The 19,017-nt window shown below is 43.9% G+C and overlaps 1 protein-coding gene and 1 long non-coding RNA gene across 2 annotated transcripts in view; one reads left to right on the forward strand and one right to left on the reverse strand.

The window, feature by feature from the left end:
• The window catches only part of LOC128699665 (uncharacterized), a 122,495-nt gene that overhangs the window by 76,624 nt on the left and 26,854 nt on the right, over positions 1–19,017 (reverse strand). The gene's annotated exons all lie outside the window — the stretch shown is intronic.
• The window catches only part of LOC128699666 (uncharacterized), a 65,173-nt gene that overhangs the window by 24,862 nt on the left and 21,294 nt on the right, over positions 1–19,017 (forward strand). Inside the window, exon 2 of the long non-coding RNA XR_011393893.1 lies at positions 9,453–9,519. This is a non-coding gene — a long non-coding RNA (uncharacterized lncRNA). The remainder of the gene's footprint in view (positions 1–9,452; positions 9,520–19,017) is intronic.

Here is a 19,017-nt window from a genome sequence, read left to right on the forward strand (position 1 = left end):
ATCCTTTACTGACAACGTTTCGTCTACACAGTGGGCTTTTCCGAGTCACAAACACATCTACCTGGGTGAATAGTGCATGAGTATTTATAGGGTGGAGAGTCAAGTGGAGAATGCTGGGTAGGTTAGATTTGAGACGGACCTGTAAAGGACCGTAGTTAATAAAGGATCACATACTGCATTAGCGTTTATTTTTCCATCGTGTCGGTATTTTATACCCTTTATTTCCATTGAAGGCAGAGTCTTCAGGTCCTGTACAAGTTCCCATTTTTCGTTTGTTTCTTGTTCCTCCTTTTAGTGAGTCAGGTTCGCTGGAAAAGCTGAAAATGCTTGTTGTGTTCTGCATTTTTTGGGTGTTATCATCTAAAGTGTGGTTCTTTCCACAAAGTATGCTTGCTTCTGGTGATACATCAAAAATGATGAGGTTGAAGGCAGGGTGAAAGCTTCCATTTTCTTCGTTTGTGGAGAGCAGCTCGACTTCGTCTGCAGAACTTCATCTCTGTTTTCTGAGAGAAGATGGGAATGAGTGGTTCTCACGGAGAAAGTTATTTAGGGCAGTACCGCGTACCTGAGAGGCTATACAGAGCCTAGAAAACAAATCGCTCTGTCACCTTTGAATAGAGAGTGTTTGTCCTCGAACCTGATTCGTTGAGAAGTACTTAGAAGAGGGAATCAGCTGACTGGATCCTCCATAACCAAAGTTGGCTTGACCAGGTTTTCGAGCAATATCTTGCACTGCTCTTTTCCTTTTGCTTCAAGCTCTAAAGACAACACCACAGAAGGATTCACAATTCAGCATGTATGAAGGGTGAGATAACCCTTGAAGTCTGTGAATGGAACTTCGCATCTCTGAGAAAGTCTGCACCTACGAGGTCACTTTCTGCAGGAAAAGAGTCTGGTAGCTTTGGCAATCTTCGTGGTGCGTGAAAGGTCCTCTTTCATATATCAGTGAGTGATGATAGTCTTACAAGCCTCGAACTTTGTTTTCAGGAACTCTATGAACATAACAGGATGCTTGTGCCACAGTCATCTTATCTCACACGTGACTACATACAGTAGGGTCATAGTAGGGATGATCCAGGATATGGAAAATATCACGGTAGATTAGCTAGAGAAAGCAAATATAGCTGGAACTCACCTCTGAGTGACTGTTCTGCGCTAGTACAACAAGCTCTACATTCATAATATGCTGCCAGTACCGAAAATGTTTGTCCTCCTATGCCTTTTCACATACCATTCTTCCCGACTTTAAACAGAATTTGTTTCACCTTCACAGTATCCCATGTAAGCCTGGTAACGAGGATGATGTAGACCGCATGTAGTAAACTGAGGCGCAGGGGCCATTTTCTTAACGTGGAATGCCATTAGAAATTATTCATCAGTGGCAATTGAAGCAACATAAGCATGTTTAAAAGCTGATACTAATCTAATTTACTCTAGAATTCCTAAACAGTTCAGCAAAGCCATTTTGACATGAAGTCCTGCAAGTAAGACAAGGGAATCCTCATGGTATGCGTCAAGCCATGCAGACTGTATTTCCTTGGCTATTTAAAAAAAAAGTTGATTACAGGTAAGAATTATCGTTTGTCCGGATTTAATGCTACGTTAAATCCGAACAATAGCTTAAATACTGCACATGCGCAACACCTGGGTGTTTTCATTCCTAAGATGTGTCCACAGTCAATGTCTTCATCAAGTTATTCATTGCGACTTCGATGTATCAGGAAACAGTGGAAAAACAGACGCTGTAATGGGTTGGCTTGAACATTGTTCTTGCTTGTTCGAATGATAAACCACCCCACGACGGATGATGGGCAGATTCTATGGAGTGGGGTTACCTATGATGGAACTTCTCTGCAGTAATTTTTTGAATAGTTGAAAGCGCAATAAAACCCCTTATGTAAGGCACGATCGTTTTCTTGAAGGTGTAACAGGAGGTACAGACATGTACCTTCCAGACAGCCAACTCCCATCCCGGTTATTTTGAAAGATATCTTATCTAAAGAGCCGCCCTGCGTGTCACTGTCGGGACGTCGATAAATGCCCAGCAATGTCGTGAGACCTGTTCTGTAAAGTTGTTGAACTAAAACTGTGACCTATGTTGTCCACGGCCTAAATTGTGAATACATCTAATTTCAGTGATGGGCACACTGCTTTAACGACCTCAAGATAAGCAGTTGCTGCCTTACTAAGATAAGCTCAAACACAGAACGAGGTCATAGATTGGGATGGAACGATGACAAAAATTTTGCCGATACAGTTACTCAGTTTTATGCTGATGCCGAAACCGTCAAAATCATCTGATACTGATAGTTTGGCACATCCCTGGGCTCACAGCACACTAATAATCCTAACTTGCCCGGGTAGTGATGAGTTTCTTTGACCTGATTGTAGCGTGAACAAGTTTATCGAGAAACAGCGGAAACGGAGTTTCCTGCTTGTCGGCATGTCTTGTGTTGATGCAATTTGATCTTTAACATTTACGAGAATTAAAAGCCAACGCTTGTGAGTTGCTAGAGAACTGTTGAGTTACTGTTATACTAATTATGATTACTAATTATTATTTTCTCCTCATTTAATTGTTATTATAGCTTGACAAACATGTTATCGTCGACTGGGATTTGCAACTGGCAAACCCCTAGAAAAACAAGCCACCAGTATGGGCGCTGGGGTTGGGATACACAGTGGCTACAACCTTATTACAATTATGGTCCATAAAATTCATCTACGAAGTACCACGCAGATTGCACAGTCTAGTCACTGGTCTCATTATCTGCCTCTGTAATCTTTTGACCACCGTCCACAAGGTATGAGGTACATAATGAGGACACGGCGAGGGCCTGGGTTCGATTCCCAGCCAGAGTAGAAACAGTGGACGTGTTTCTTTCCACCTGTTGTCTATGTTCCCCATCAGTAAAATGGGTACTTGGGTGTTAGTCGACTGGTATGGGTCGTATCCTGGGACACTGACCTAATTTGCCCGAAATGCGGAGCATAACAAGGGACTTTCTGTATAGTAGTATGTCATTGTTGTCAGCTAGGACTGTATACCTTGTACATGTACTTGTAGTAAATAAAGATATTATTATTATTATTATTATTATTATTATTCAGCTTACTACTGTACTTCCTGAAATTATGCAAGTAGCTGGCGGGTTACAGAAGGAGAAAGGCATTGAGGAAGGGATAGAGGATAAAAGGATTAAGAGGGGGGGGCGTTCAGGTAGAGGTGTAGGTAAGGGTAAGGTTGAGGGGTTGGGGAGGCTGTTGGGGTAGATATAAATGGACAGACAAGACAGAAAAAGTCGCAAAAACTCGCGTGCTCACCCTCCACCCCACCCACTACCCGTTTATCCCCTCAAACCATCACTACCTCCACCACTACATACATCCATAACCACTACTACTCACCACCACCAGCAACAACAATCACAGAACTAAAAGGTACTCTAATGAATCTGATTAATTCTTAATAACCAAACGTTTTTTTCTTCTGCGAAAAGTACACATACGATTGTCTTGTGGCCGCCCCTGGATTATTCATTCACAGTTTTCCTAGTATTGTAAAAGGTTATCCTCACAATGTTTATATTTGGTGGTGTTATCATGAAGACAGGACGTGTAACGTCAGTGTTGCCAGCTGATGATTCAGCCAAGGAAACCTCTTTTGCTAACCCCAATAAGGCAGGATGAAGTGTATCTTCCTTAAATCATTGGACCAAGAACAGGCTGTGGGCCCAGATAAGATTATCCCAAGATTGCTGAGTAGATGTGCAGACTAGCTATTGTCACCTCTAACTCGCATCTATCAGATCTATCAGCACTGCCTAGCACATTGTAAATGACCTTCTGCGTGGAAAGAAAAGAGCGGCAATCAGCTTTCGGTTATCTGAACGAAGCCTTCCACTGGCTTACCGGTCCATTCCTTTAAAAATTATTATGATTAAAATTTTATTTCTTATTCTGAGCACTGCCAATGATGGCGCCTCTAGAATGAATAAGACACTTGCATCCCCTTGGGTATCTATTGCAGAAACGTTTAGGCAATAAAGATACTCGAGTAGTGCATATAAGTCTTATCAACTTGTCGGTGTTGCAACCCACTAACAGCCTGATCAAACAAATGGTTGGTGAGGCAGAAGCATAGCACTAAAATTGGTGGGCAACTCTGGAAGGGATCCAAAGGCTAGTCCTTCCCTTTCCTCCGGAAGCAAATATTTACGAAAGGGGAAATATCCCCGTAACTCAGGCTGAATAAGCGAAAAGGCACTCCTGAGGAAGTGCCACAGCAAATATTTGATCCACTGCATTATCCTTATTATCATTAGCTGTAAAGCCTATATACTACACGAGGATCACTAAGATATTAAATATTAAACACACACACATATATTTTATATATATATATATATATATATATATATATATATATTATATATATATATATATATATATATATATATATATATATATATATATGTATGAAAACCCATACCCATATATACAAAAACTTTATTATGTAAATTCACAGTTCACAGATACACTTACGGATACATATATTCACATGTATACATAGGAAACTGCACATAGGTAAATTCATTAATTAAGGTAGAGGAAGAACGGTTTAAAGAATACGGGTTTACAGTTCTTGGGTCGCTCTGCGACAGTTAGTTTAATATCTTTATTATGCACCCCATACCCAACCTGTGGGCGGTAGTCACACCATACCCATCCTGTGGGCGGTAGTCAAAAGATTACAAAGGTACATAATGGGTCCAGGGACTGGACCCCAAAGTTATGATAGCTGAACTAGTTACAAAGGTAATGAACTCCAGGTAGATCTGGTCACAATCATGGCAAGTTACAAAGGTAATGACTCAGCCTCACTCCTATACATGGTTACAGTCATGAACAAATTACAAAGTAATGAACCACTGATACGTCCACACCTGGTCACAATTGTAATGAGTTATAAATACAAATATTAAGTGGGTCATACACCCACACTAGCGCGCGCACACACATACACACACGAGGGCGCAGCGACAGAAACACATAGTTATTTTTATATTTAGCAGCACTGATTTGGCAACTGTTATATTAATACAGTGATACCTGTGATGTACAGGTGACCAGTTTCCAGAGTTGTTGCTACCCTCCCAACCATGCCAGGGGCCAGATGTCTTTTTGAACGCTTCTTCAGTCAGGCTGTTGCTGTTGGTGGTATCTCCACGCACACACTGTTATCTCCACACACACTGTTATCTCCACACACACTGGTATCTACACACACACTGGTATCTACACACACACTGGTATCTACACACACACTGGTATCTACACACACACCGGTATCTACACACACACACACACACACACACACACGCTTATACAACAGGCCTAGTGTCTAATCGACATGTGCCTAGGACAAAATGGTAACTAACACAGGGAGATCGACTGGGAAAACCTGGAGCCACATGGGAGCCACATGATGGATGTGGTACTTGAAAAACCTCATGCATCAACATGTCAGGGACACTACCAGAGAGAGAGGGGAGGATGAGCCAGCAAGACTGGATCTTGTATTCACCCTGAGCAGTTCAGACATTGAGGACATCACTTACGAGAGGCCCCTTGGAGCTAGAGATCACGTGGTTCTGAGTTTGGATTATATAGTAGAGTTACAAGTGGAGAAGGTAACAGGAATTGAATAGGAAAAGCCAAACTATAAAAGGGGGGACTACACAGGTATGAGGAACTTCCTGCAGGAGGTTCAGTGGGACAGAGAACTGGTAGGAAATCAGTAAACGAGATGATGGAATATGTAGCAGCAAAGTGCAAGGAGGCAGAGGAAATGTTTGTTCCCAAGGGAAATAGAAATAATAGGAAGACCAATGCGAGTCCTTGGTTTACCCGACGTAGTGGAGGCAGGAACCATACATAGTTTTAAGACGAAGTTTGATAAAGCTCATGGAGCAGGGAGAGAGAGGACCCGGTGAAGAGGCGGGGCCAGGAGCTAAGACTCGACACCTGCAACCACAAATAGGTGAGTACAAATAGGTGAGTACACACACCTCTTATTGTACCTAACGGTTACTTAATTAGTAAGTAAGTAAGTAAGTAAATTTATTCAGGTATACACAATACAGTTACATAGAATTATCATACATAGCAGCATATGTGTAGAGAACCTGGGATAACCCAAAAAAGTCAGACAGAGTGACTTATTTCCATTGGGGTCCATTGGGGTCATATATTCCATTTGTACACAACGTTTACACTAATTATTATAATCAAAACTAAGCACTAAACCGCTGGGGTCATACAGCACCTTTACACTGAGAAAATCTTGGTACAACTCGTATGGATGTTTTAGATCCACTAATGCCGTATTATTTTGGTACTTCCAACATCCCCAGCCACAGTGTCGTCCGTAAATATCTTATTTACACTCTCAACACATCTTCCCTGATCTCTCTTCTTTAGCATTTCGTCACAGCACAGTGTACAAAAATTTCGAACGATCGCTTACTCACGTTTTAGTAGGCAGCTTTTGCATGCGTCTCTGTTTATATCCAGTTCGCACGTGCCTCATGATGTACCGAACTATATGAAGCACTAAACACGTGTGAGTGGGTCAAAGAAGGCATGTTTGAAGCTCGTACCTCCGTTTAGTAATAGCAAGACACACTGCCAGCTACCACATGTGCGTCAGAAGGGAAGTTTAATATTTTTATTATGCACTCCATACCCATCCTGTTGGTGGCAGTCAAAAGATTACAGAGGCACCTAATGGTTCGAGGGACTACACCACGAAGAGAAGCGTGTTCGTTCGTTTATTCTCATTCTCTCTCTCTCTCTCTCTCTCTCTCTCTCTCTCTCTCTCTCTCTCTCTCTCTCTCTCTCTCTCTCTCTCTCTCTCTCTCTCTCTCACACACACAGCACACACAACACAAACACAAACACACACACACAACACACACACACACACACAACACACACACACACACAACACAACACACACACAGCACACACAACACACACACAACACACACACAACACACACACAACACACACACAACACACACACACAACACACACACACAACACACAACACACACAACACACACACACACAAACACACACAAACACACACAACACACACAACACACACACACACAACACACACATACAACACACATACAACACACACACACACACACACACACACACACACACACACACACACACACACACACACACACACACACACGTCGTGCCGAATAGGTAAAACTTGCGATTTTGGCTTAAATAGCAACGCTCTTCTTGCCGAATAAGGCAAGCGAAAATTTGTATATGCAATAATTTCGCAATAATCATTCTGAACCTAACGAAAAAAAATATTGTGATTGTTTATTATTAAATTATTGTAACATGTAAAATATATTTAGTTGGATTAGGCTAAATTAAGTTGCGCTTGTTTACCTGGAGAGGGTTTCGGGGGTCAACGCCCCCGCGGCCCGGTCTGAGATCAGGCCTCATGGTGGATCAGGGTCTGATCAACCAGACTGTTACTGCTGGCCGCACGCAAGCTGATGTACGAACCACAACCCGGTTGGTCAGATACTGACTTTAGGTGCCTGTCCAGTGCCTTCTTGACGACAGCCAGGGGTCTATTGGTAATCCCCCTTATGTATGCTGGGAGGCAATTGAACAGTCTTGATCCCCGGACACTTACCGAGTTGTCTCTCAGTGTACTCGTGGCGCCCCTGCTTTTCATCGGGGGAATGTTGTATCTCCTGCCGAGTCTTTTGCTTTCATAGGGAGTGATTTTCGTGTGTAGGTTTGGTACCAATCCCGCCGGGACATTCTAAGTGTATATTATAATGTATCTCTCTCGCCTGCGTTCGAGGGAATACAGATCAAGGACCTTCAACCGTTCCCAGTAGTTTAGGCGCCTTATCGCACTTACATGTGCTGTGAAAGTTCTTTGTACACTCTCCAGGTTTGCAACGTCGCCAGCCTTGAAGGGGCCGTTAGTGTACAGCAGTATTCCAGCCTAGAGAGCACAAGCGATTTGAAGAGAATCATGGGCTTGGCGTCCCTAGTTTTGAAGGTTCTCATTAGCCATCCTATCATTTTCCTAGCGGATGAGGTAGATACATTGTTGTGGTCTTTGAAGGCGAGATCCTCTGACATTATCACTCCCAGGTCTTTCACATTACTTTTCCGCTCTATTGCATAGTTAGAATTTGTTGTATAGCCTGACACATTTTTAATTTCTTCAAGTTTCCCATATCTGAGTAGTTGAAATTTCTCTTCGTTGAACTTCACATTGTTTTGAGTGGTCCATTCGAAGATTTGGTTGATGTCCGCTTGGAGTCTCGCGGTGTCTTCGATGGAGGTCACTGCCATAGTCATCCGGGTGTCATCCGCAAAGGAAGACGCGGAGCTATGGCTTAAATCCCTATGTCAGAAATGAGGATGAGGAATAGAAATGGAGCGAGTACTGTGCCTTGTGGAACAGAGCTTTTTACCATGGCTGCCTGGGACTCGACTCTGTTTATTATTACTTTTTGTGTTCTATTTGTCAGGAAGTTGTAGATCCATCTACCAACTTTTCCCCTTATTCCTTTATCACGCATTTTGTGTGCTATTACACTGGTCACACTTGTCGAAAGCTTTTGCAAAGTCTGTGTATACTCCATCTGTATTTTATTTATCCTCTACTGCATCCAGGACCTTGTCATAGTGGTCCAGTAGCTGGGACAGGCAGGAGCGACCTGCTCTAAACCCGCGTTGCCCTGGGTTGTGTAACTGATGGGTATCTAGGTGGTTGGCTATCTTGCTTCTTAGAACCCTTTCAAAGAGTTTTATGATATGCGATGTTAGTGCTATCGGTCTGTAGTTCTTTGTAATTACTGCCACCTTTGTGTTTTTAGTGTGTGGGATGTGTCCGTGCTCCCTCTCCATAAAATGCTGAAGGCACGCGATAGGGGCTTCTTGCAATTCTTGATGAACACTGAGTTCCACGAGTCTGGGCCTGGGGCAGAGTGCATGGGCATGTCATTAATTGCCTGTTCAAAGTCTTGTGGAGTGGAATAATATCCGAGATTTTTGGGATGACCAAATTTTGAGTTTCGTTCATAAAGAATTCATTTGGATTGTCGACCCTTAGTCTGGGCAATGGCTCGCTGAACAATAAATCATATTGGGACTTTAGTATCTCACTCATTTCTTGACTGTCATCTGTGTATGTCCCATCCCGCCTAAGCAGCGGCCCAATACTAGATGTTGTTATCCCTTAGAATTGGCATAAGAGAAGAAGAATTTTTTTTTTAAATTTCCTGTATGGCTTTTAGTTCATCCTGTGATTCTTGTCTCCTATAAGATTACTTCAGCTTAAGTTCGATATTTGCAAATTTCACTGACTAGTGCCTCCCTTCGTATTTCAGATATATTGGCCCCACCCAGAAGCTCTATGACTCTTCGCATTCGTCTTCGTCTGTCTAATAAGGTTAGGTAAGTTTTCTAAGGTTCTTTTGGTACTAAATTATTATTTTTTTCATTAACATAAATGAAAAAAAAATATCTTTAAACGTATAAGAATTTTTTTTAGAAAGGATTTAATTTTAAACAAGTTATTGCTAATTATCCAATTTAACCTGTTCGGCACGACGTATTATATATATATATATATATATATATATATATATATATATATATATATATATATATATATATATATATATATATATATATATATATATATATTCCATAAAATAAAATTTGCTAAGTTCAGTAATTTGGGAAATACGACCTAACTGATGAAATCAGATTTTTTTTATGTACGTTTATGACTGAGACGCGAATGTTTTCTCTTAAAATATCTTTACTAAAAACTTTTCGATCCTGGGACCTAGATCACATTCACTACATCAGAAGTGAAACTATCGACCTCACAGGTGCGAAACATCGCTACTGAAGGCATCTTGAGTATCAGTTTCCCTCAAATTGTCACCAGTACCTTACCCAAAAACTTGAATGTAGAAGATGAAAAATAAGACGATCTTTCGGTCCTTCCTGGACCAGTTACAACTTGATATTACAAGATGGACCGAAACGTTACCATAAGGCCTTAAAGCGTTCTTCTGTTGTAGATGAATGGTTCAGAGAACCGACACGTTGATAAATTAGACTGACCACATCGACTCACGGTTGAGGGACTGATTACCTCATTCTTCTCCTGTTCTTCACGATTCTCCTTTGTATGGACTGATGAAGCCACTGTGTGGCGAAACGTTTCCTCAATAAAGATACCCAAGAGTTGCACATGTGTAATTTATCAGCGTTCTTCTGTACACAAGTTATTTTTAATTAGGTTAATTTAAGTTAAGTTTATTTATGGTAGTTTAATTTACTTTGAGTTAGAACATTTTGTCTAACAATCAAAAATTTGCAAATTATAACATACTACAAAGCTAAAAAAGATAATTTACAGGCAGAAGATATCACCCGGTGTTCTACAGCGAACATCAAAATGGTATACAATACCGACAGGTTGTTAGGTAAGACACATATGCAACAGTTAGACAACTTTATTCCGAAACGTTTCGCCTACACAGTAGGCTTCTTCAGTCGAATACAGAAAGTAGGCAGGAACAGTAGAGATGTGAAGACGATGTAATCAGTCCATCACCCTTAAAGTCGTAGAATTTGAGGTTGTCAGTCCCTCGGCCTGGAGAAGTTCAGTTCCATAGTCAGGAACTATCTGAAGATCAAGCGACAGTGCGGAGACTTAAATACTGTCGGAAGGAGAGGTGCAGGGTAGTAGTAGTAGTAGTAGTAGTGAGAGGCAACTGAGAGGTCATGTCCCTCTCAGATCCAACCCTTCTCACTTGAAAAGCTTGTCCAAGGTGTTTTCTGTACCAAGATGCCACGTGTTGCAGTGTCTGACAAGATGAACATCAAAATGGTATACAATACCGACAGGTTGTTAGGTAAGACACATATGCAACAGTTAGACAACTTTATTCCGAAACGTTTCGCCTACACAGTAGGCTTCTTCAGTCGAATACAGGACTGATTACATCGTCTTCACATCTCTACTGTTCCTGCCTACTTTCTGTATTCGACTGAAGAAGCCTACTGTGTAGGCGAAACGTTTCGGAATAAAGTTGTCTAACTGTTGCATATGTGTCTTACCTAACAACCTGTCGGTATTGTATACCATTTTGATGTTCATCTTGTCAGACACTGCAACACGTGGCATCTTGGTACAGAAAACACCTTGGACAAGCTTTTCAAGTGAGAAGGGTTGGATCTGAGAGGGACATGACCTCTCAGTTGCCTCTCACTACTACTACTACTACTACTACTACTACTACTACTACCCTGCACCTCTCCTTCCGACAGTATTTAAGTCTCCGCACTGTCGCTTGATCTTCAGATAGTTCCTGACTATGGAACTGAACTTCTCCAGGCCGAGGGACTGACAACCTCAAATTCTACGACTTTAAGGGTGATGGACTGATTACATCGTCTTCACATCTCTACTGTTCCTGCCTACTTTCTGTATTCGACTGAAGAAGCCTACTGTGTAGGCGAAACGTTTCGGAATAAAGTTGTCTAACTGTTGCATATGTTCTACAGCGAAATAAATCAGCCAGTGTTACTACAGTGAATGAATATACAGGAAAATGTGTAAGCTACTGTAAACTAGCCTTGACTAGTCGAGCTGTCTGAACCACGTCAAGTTGCAAGCTACAAGCACCAACAGTCTCGCTTATCAAAGACTAGACTGAGAGAACGATGGTTCTCGGATGCACTCTAATATTTTGGAGATATAAACATGACTGCTGACATGTTGAAGGAGATATAGACATGCCTGCTGACATGTTGAAGGAGATAGAGACATGACTGCCAAGAGCTGTGTGCACCAGTCCACCTTATTCCTATCATGTTTGAGGTTTATAGGGCCAGCGGCGGCTTAACACCGTACTGAACCCACCTCATTCCTCTCCTACTGATTCCTCCATTTAAAGTGATCATTTCTCGCCGATTTGTTTCTCCGCGATCTGACGTATTATGGAAATATAATATTCGTTATTCTCGTTTAGGTTAGGATACGCTTAGTTACGTTAATGAATGGCCTATATTTCCGTTTAACTCAACGAGAACTAAATAAAAATATTTCTCTCACGTCTAACAGCAGGAAGTGTATCGTTACACCTTAAAACATCCGTTTTCTCCCGAACACTTAAAATGGTACGTCAAAAAAGTTAACAAAATCTAATCACAGATACGAAAATTTGCCAACAGATTTACAAGGTCAGAGCTAAAACTCACGTAGAGAACTACGAATAAACGAAAAGTTGTAAATATGCTCTGAAGCATGTTTACACCCAGTGCAAGCTTGTGTAAATGTATGTAAAGTGTGTAAACATGTGTGAGAGTGACTCCTTAATCAACAGGTGTGTGAGGAGACACCAGCACCTTGACACACATGATACCAAGAGGAGAAAGCCAACTGACTTAACTTAATGACCACGACCCTCTCACACACCCATGCCCCCTTCCTCTCTCTTTACACACCCATGCTCCCTTCCTCTCTCTCTTTACACACCCATGCCCCCTCTCTCACACACCCATGCCCCCTTCCTCTCTCTTTACACACCCATGCTCCCTTCCTCTCTCTCTTTACACACCCATGCCCCCTCTCTCACACACACACCCATGCCCCCTTCCTCTCTCTTTACACACCCATGCTCCCTTCCTCTCTCTCTTTACACACCCATGCTCCCTTCCTCTCTCTCTTTACACACCCATGCCCCCTCTCTCACACACACACACCCATGCCCCCTCTCTCACACCCATGTCCCCTCTCTCACACACCCATGCCCCCTCTCACACACTCCCATGCCCCCTCTCTCACACACATAATGCCCCCTCTCTCACACACACATCCATGCTCCCTCCCTCTCTCTCTCTCTCTCTCACACACACACACCCATGCTCCCTTCCTCTCTCTCTTTACACACCCATGCCCCCTCTCTCACACACCCATGCCCCCTTCCTCTCTCTTTACACACCCATGCTCCCTTCCTCTCTCTCTTTACACACCCATGCCCCCTCTCTCACACACACACCCATGCTCCCTTCCTCTCTCTCTTTACACACCCATGCCCCCTTCCTCTCTCTTTACACACCCATGCTCCCTTCCTCTCTCTCTTTACACACCCATGCTCCCTTCCTCTCTCTCTTTACACACCCATGCCCCCTCTCTCTCACACACACACCCATGCCCCCTCTCTCACACCCATGCCCCCTCTCTCACACACCCATGCCCCCTCTCACACACTCCCATGCCCGGTCTCTCACACACATAATGCCCCCTCTCTCACACACACATCCATGCTCCCTCCCTCTCTCTCTCTCTCTCACACACACACACCCATGCCCCTCTCACACACACACACACACACACACACACACATGCCCCTCTCTTACACACACACCCATGCCCCCTCTCTCACACACACCCATGCCCCCTCTCACACACACACCGATTCCCCCTCTCACACACACCGATTCCCCCTCTCACACACACACCCATGCCTCTCTCTTACACACACACACACACACACACATGCCTTTCTCTTACACACCCATGCCCCCTCTCTCACACACTCATGCCCCCTCTCTCACACACACCCATGCCCCCTCTCACACACACACCCAGTGCCACATTGTGTGATAATCGAGGAATCACCCACAGTGCCACACTGTGTGATAATCGAGGAATCACCCACAGTGCCACATTGTGTGATAATCGAGGAAACACCCACAGTGCCACATTGTGTGATAATCGAGGAAACACCCACAGTGCCACATTGTGTGATAATCGAGGAAACACCCACAGTGCCACATTGTGTGATAATCGAGGAAACACCCACAGTGCCACATTGTGTGATAATCGAGGAAACACCCAGAGTGCCACATTGTGTGATAATCGAGGAATCACCCACAGTGCCACATTGTGTGATAATCGAGGAAACACCCACAGTGCCACATTGTGTGATAATCGAGGAAACACCCACAGTGCCACATTGTGTGATAATCGAGGAAACACCCACAGTGCCACATTGTGTGATAATCGAGGAAACACCCACAGTGCCACATTGTGTGATAATCGAGGAAACACCCACAGTGCCTCATTGTGTGATAATCGAGGAAACACCCACAGTGCCACATTGTGTGATAATCGAGGAAACCCACAGTGCCACATTGTGTGATAATCGAGGAATCACCCACAGTGCCACATTGTGTGATAATCGAGGAATCACCCACAGTGCCACATTGTGTGATAATCGAGGAAACACCCACAGTGCCACATTGTGTGATAATCGAGGAAACACCCACAGTGCCACATTGTGTGATAATCGAGGAAACACCCACAGTGCCACATTGTGTGATAATCGAGGAATCACCCACAGTGCCACATTGTGTGATAATCGAGGAAACACCCACAGTGCCACATTGTGTGATAATCGAGGAATCACCCACAGTGCCACATTGTGATAATCGAGGAAACACCCACAGTGCCACATTGTGATAATCGAGGAATCACCCACAGTGCCACATTGTGTGATATTCGAGGAAACACCCACAGTGCCACATTGTGTGATAATCGAGGAAACACCCACAGTGCCACATTGAGTGATAATCGAGGAAACACCCACAGTGCCACATTGAGTGATAATCGAGGAAACACCCACAGTGCCACATTGTGTGATAATCGAGGAAACACCCACAGTGCCACATTGTGTGATAATCGAGGAAACACCCACAGTGCCACATTGTGTGATAATCGATGAATCACCCACAGTGCCACATTGTGTGATAATCGAGGAATCACCCACAGTGCCACATTGTGTGATAATCGAGGAATCACCCACAGTGCCACATTGTGTGATAATCGAGGAATCACCCACAGTGCCACATTGTGTGATAATCGAGGAATCACCCACAGTGCCACAATGTGTGATAATCGAGGAAACACCCACAGTGCCACATTGTGTGATAATCGAGGAAACACCCACAGTGCCACGTGTGATAATCGAGGAATCACCCACAGTGCCACATTGTGTGATAATCGAGGAAACACCCACAGTGCCACATTGTGTGATAATCGAGGAAACACCCACAGTGCCACGTTGTGTGATAATCGAGGAAACACCCACAGTGCCACATTGTGTGATAATCGAGGAAACACCCACAGTGCCACATTGTGTGATAATCGAGGAAACACCCACAGTGCCACATTGTGTGATAATCGAGGAATCGCCCACAGTGCCACATTGTGTGATAATCGAGGAAACACCCACAGTGCCACATTGTGTGATAATCGAGGAAACACCCACAGTGCCACGTTGTGTGATAATCGAGGAAACACTCACAGTGCCACATTGTGTGATAATCGAGGAAACACCCACAGTGCCACATTGTGTGATAATCGAGGAAACACCCACAGTGCCACATTGTGTGATAATCGAGGAATCACCCACAGTGCCACATTGTGTGATCGAGGAAACACCCACAGTGCCACATTGTGTGATAATCGAGGAAACACCCACAGTGCCACATTGTGTGATAATCGAGGAAACACCCACAGTGCCACATTGTGTGATAATCGAGGAAACACCCACAGTGCCTCATTGTGTAGTAATCGAGGAAACACCCACAGTGCCACATTGTGTGATAATCGAGGAAACACCCACAGTGCCACATTGTGTGATAATCGAGGAATCACCCACAGTGCCACATTGTGTGATAATCGAGGAATCACCCAGATTGCCACATTGTGTGATAATCGAGGAAACACCCACAGTGCCACATTGTGTGATAATCGAGGAAACACCCACAGTGCCACATTGTGTGATAATCGAGGAAACACCCACAGTGCCACATTGTGTGATAATCGAGGAATCACCCACAGTGCCACATTGTGTGATAATCGAGGAATCACCCACAGTGCCACATTGTGTGATAATCGAGGAAACACCCACAGTGCCACATTGTGTGATAATCGATGAAACACCCACAGTGCCACATTGTGTGATAATCGAGGAAACACCCACAGTACCACATTGTGTGATAATCGATGAAACACCCACAGTGCCACGTTGTGTGATAATCGAGGAAACACCCACAGTACCACATCGTGTGATAATCGAGGAATCACCCACATTGCCACATCGTGTGATAATCGAGGAAACACCCACAGTGCCACATTGTGTGATAATCGAGGAAACACCCACAGTGCCACATTGTGTGATAATCGAGGAATCACCCACAGTGCCACATTGTGTGATAATCGAGGAATCACCCAGATTGCCACATTGTGTGATAATCGAGGAAACACCCACAGTGCCACATTGTGTGATAATCGAGGAAACACCCACAGTGCCACATTGTGTGATAATCGAGGAAACACCCACAGTGCCACATTGTGTGATAATCGAGGAATCACCCACAGTGCCACATTGTGTGATAATCGAGGAATCACCCACAGTGCCACATTGTGTGATAATCGATGAAACACCCACAGTACCACATTGTGTGATAATCGATGAAACACCCACAGTGCCACGTTGTGTGATAATCGAGGAAACACCCACAGTACCACATCGTGTGATAATCGAGGAATCACCCACAGTGCCACATCGTGTGATAATCGAGGAAACACCCACAGTGCCACGTGTGATAATCGAGGAAACACCCACAGTACCACGTTGTGTGATCATCGAGGAAACACCCACAGTGCCACATTGTGTGATAATCGAGGAAACACCCACAGTGCCACATTGTGTGATAATCGAGGAATCACCCACAGTGCCACATTGTGATAATCGAGGAAACACCCACAGTGCCACATTGTGTGATAATCGAGGAAACACCCACAGTGCCACATTGTGTGATAATCGAGGAAACACCCACAGTGCCACATTGTGTGATAATCGAGGAATCACCCACAGTGCCACATTGTGTGATAATCGAGGAATCACCCACAGTGTCACATTGTGTGATAATCGAGGAAACACCCACAGTGCCACATTGTGTGATAATCGAGGAAACACCCACAGTGCCACATTGTGTGATAATCGAGGAATCACCCACAGTGCCACATTGTGTGATAATCGAGGAATCACCCACAGTGCCACATTGTGTGATAATCGAGGAAACACCCACAGTGCCACATTGTGTGATAATCGAGGAATCACCCACAGTACCACATTGTGTGATAATCGAGGAAACACCCACAGTGCCACATTGTGTGATAATCGAGGAAACACCCAGAGTGCCACATTGTGTGATAATCGAGGAATCACCCACAGTGCCACATTGTGTGATAACCGAGGAAACACCCACAGTGCCACGTGTGATAATCGAGGAAACACCCACAGTGCCACATTGTGTGATAATCGAGGAAACATCCAGAGTGCCACATTGTGTGATAATCGAGGAATCACCCACAGTGCCACATTGTGTGATAATCGAGGAAACACCCACAGTGCCACATTGTGTGATAATCGAGGAATCACCCACAGTGCCACATTGTGTGATAATCGAGGAATCACCCACAGTGCCACATTGTGTGATAATCGAGGAAACACCCACAGTGCCACATTGTGTGATAATCGAGGAAACACCCACAGTGCCACGTTGTGTGATAATCGAGGAATCATCCACAGTGCCACATTGTGTGATAATCGAGGAAACACCCACAGTGCCACATTGTGTGATAATCGAGGAATCACCCACAGTGCCACATTGTGTGATAATCGAGGAATCACCCACAGTGCCACATTGTGTGATAATCGAGGAAACACCCACAGTGCCATAGTGTGTGATAATCGAGGAATCACCCACAGTGCCACATTGTGTGATAATCGAGGAATCACCCACAGTGCCACATTGTGTGATAATCGAGGAAACACTCACAGTGCCACATTGTGTGATAATCGAGGACACACCCACAGTGCCACATTGTGTGATAATCGAGGAAACACCCACAGTGCCACATTGTGTGATAATCGAGGAATCACCCACAGTACCACATTGTGTGATAATCGAGGAAACACCCACAGTGCCACATTGTGTGATAATCGAGGAAACACCCAGAGTGCCACATTGTGTGATAATCGAGGAAACACCCAGAGTGCCACATTGTGTGATAATCGAGGAATCACCCACAGTGCCACATTGTGTGGTAATCGAGGAAACACCCACAGTGCCACATTGTGTGATAATCGAGGAAACACCCACAGTGCCACATTGTGTGATAATCGAGGAAACACCCACAGTGCCACATTGTGTGATAATCGAGGAAACACCCACAGTGCCACATTGTGTGATAATCGAAGAAACACCCACAGTGCCACATTGTGTGATAATCGAAGAAACCCCCACAGTGCCACATTGTGTGATAATCGAAGAAACACCCACAGTGCCACATTGTGTGATAATCGAAGAAACACCCACAGTGCCACATTGTGTGATAATCGAAGAAACACCCACAGTGCCACATTGTGTGATAATCGAAGAAACACCCACAGTGCCACATCACACATCTTACACAAGTATAGTGTGTTTGCTCTTTACTGTTTTTGTATGTACTGCCAAAGTGGCATCTTGACTCAGCAAGTTGGTTTTTTTCTGTATTAGAAATAGAGCCAGAAAAGTGTTTACCAGGTCCTACTCAGAAAATGGTCACATACATCACAGGATCCATCACTACCTTGTTTTCAGTTATATCAATCGTCACCTTCCTCATTATCAACCCTGCAGTCACTATCACGTAATGATATAAATACTAGTGTCTGTGAAGGAATGTGCTTAGAAGCGCATGCCACTATGGGACAGCTATACATTGTTGTACAGAATATTTCTGTGGTGTGTCTATACGGTCTTCACAGCATGTTACTGATGTCACCATACCCGAGAATCCTTAATCTGGCA

The sequence above is a fragment of the Cherax quadricarinatus genome, chromosome 67 (genome assembly GCF_038502225.1).
Source record: "Cherax quadricarinatus isolate ZL_2023a chromosome 67, ASM3850222v1, whole genome shotgun sequence".
NCBI lineage: Eukaryota > Metazoa > Arthropoda > Malacostraca > Decapoda > Parastacidae > Cherax > Cherax quadricarinatus.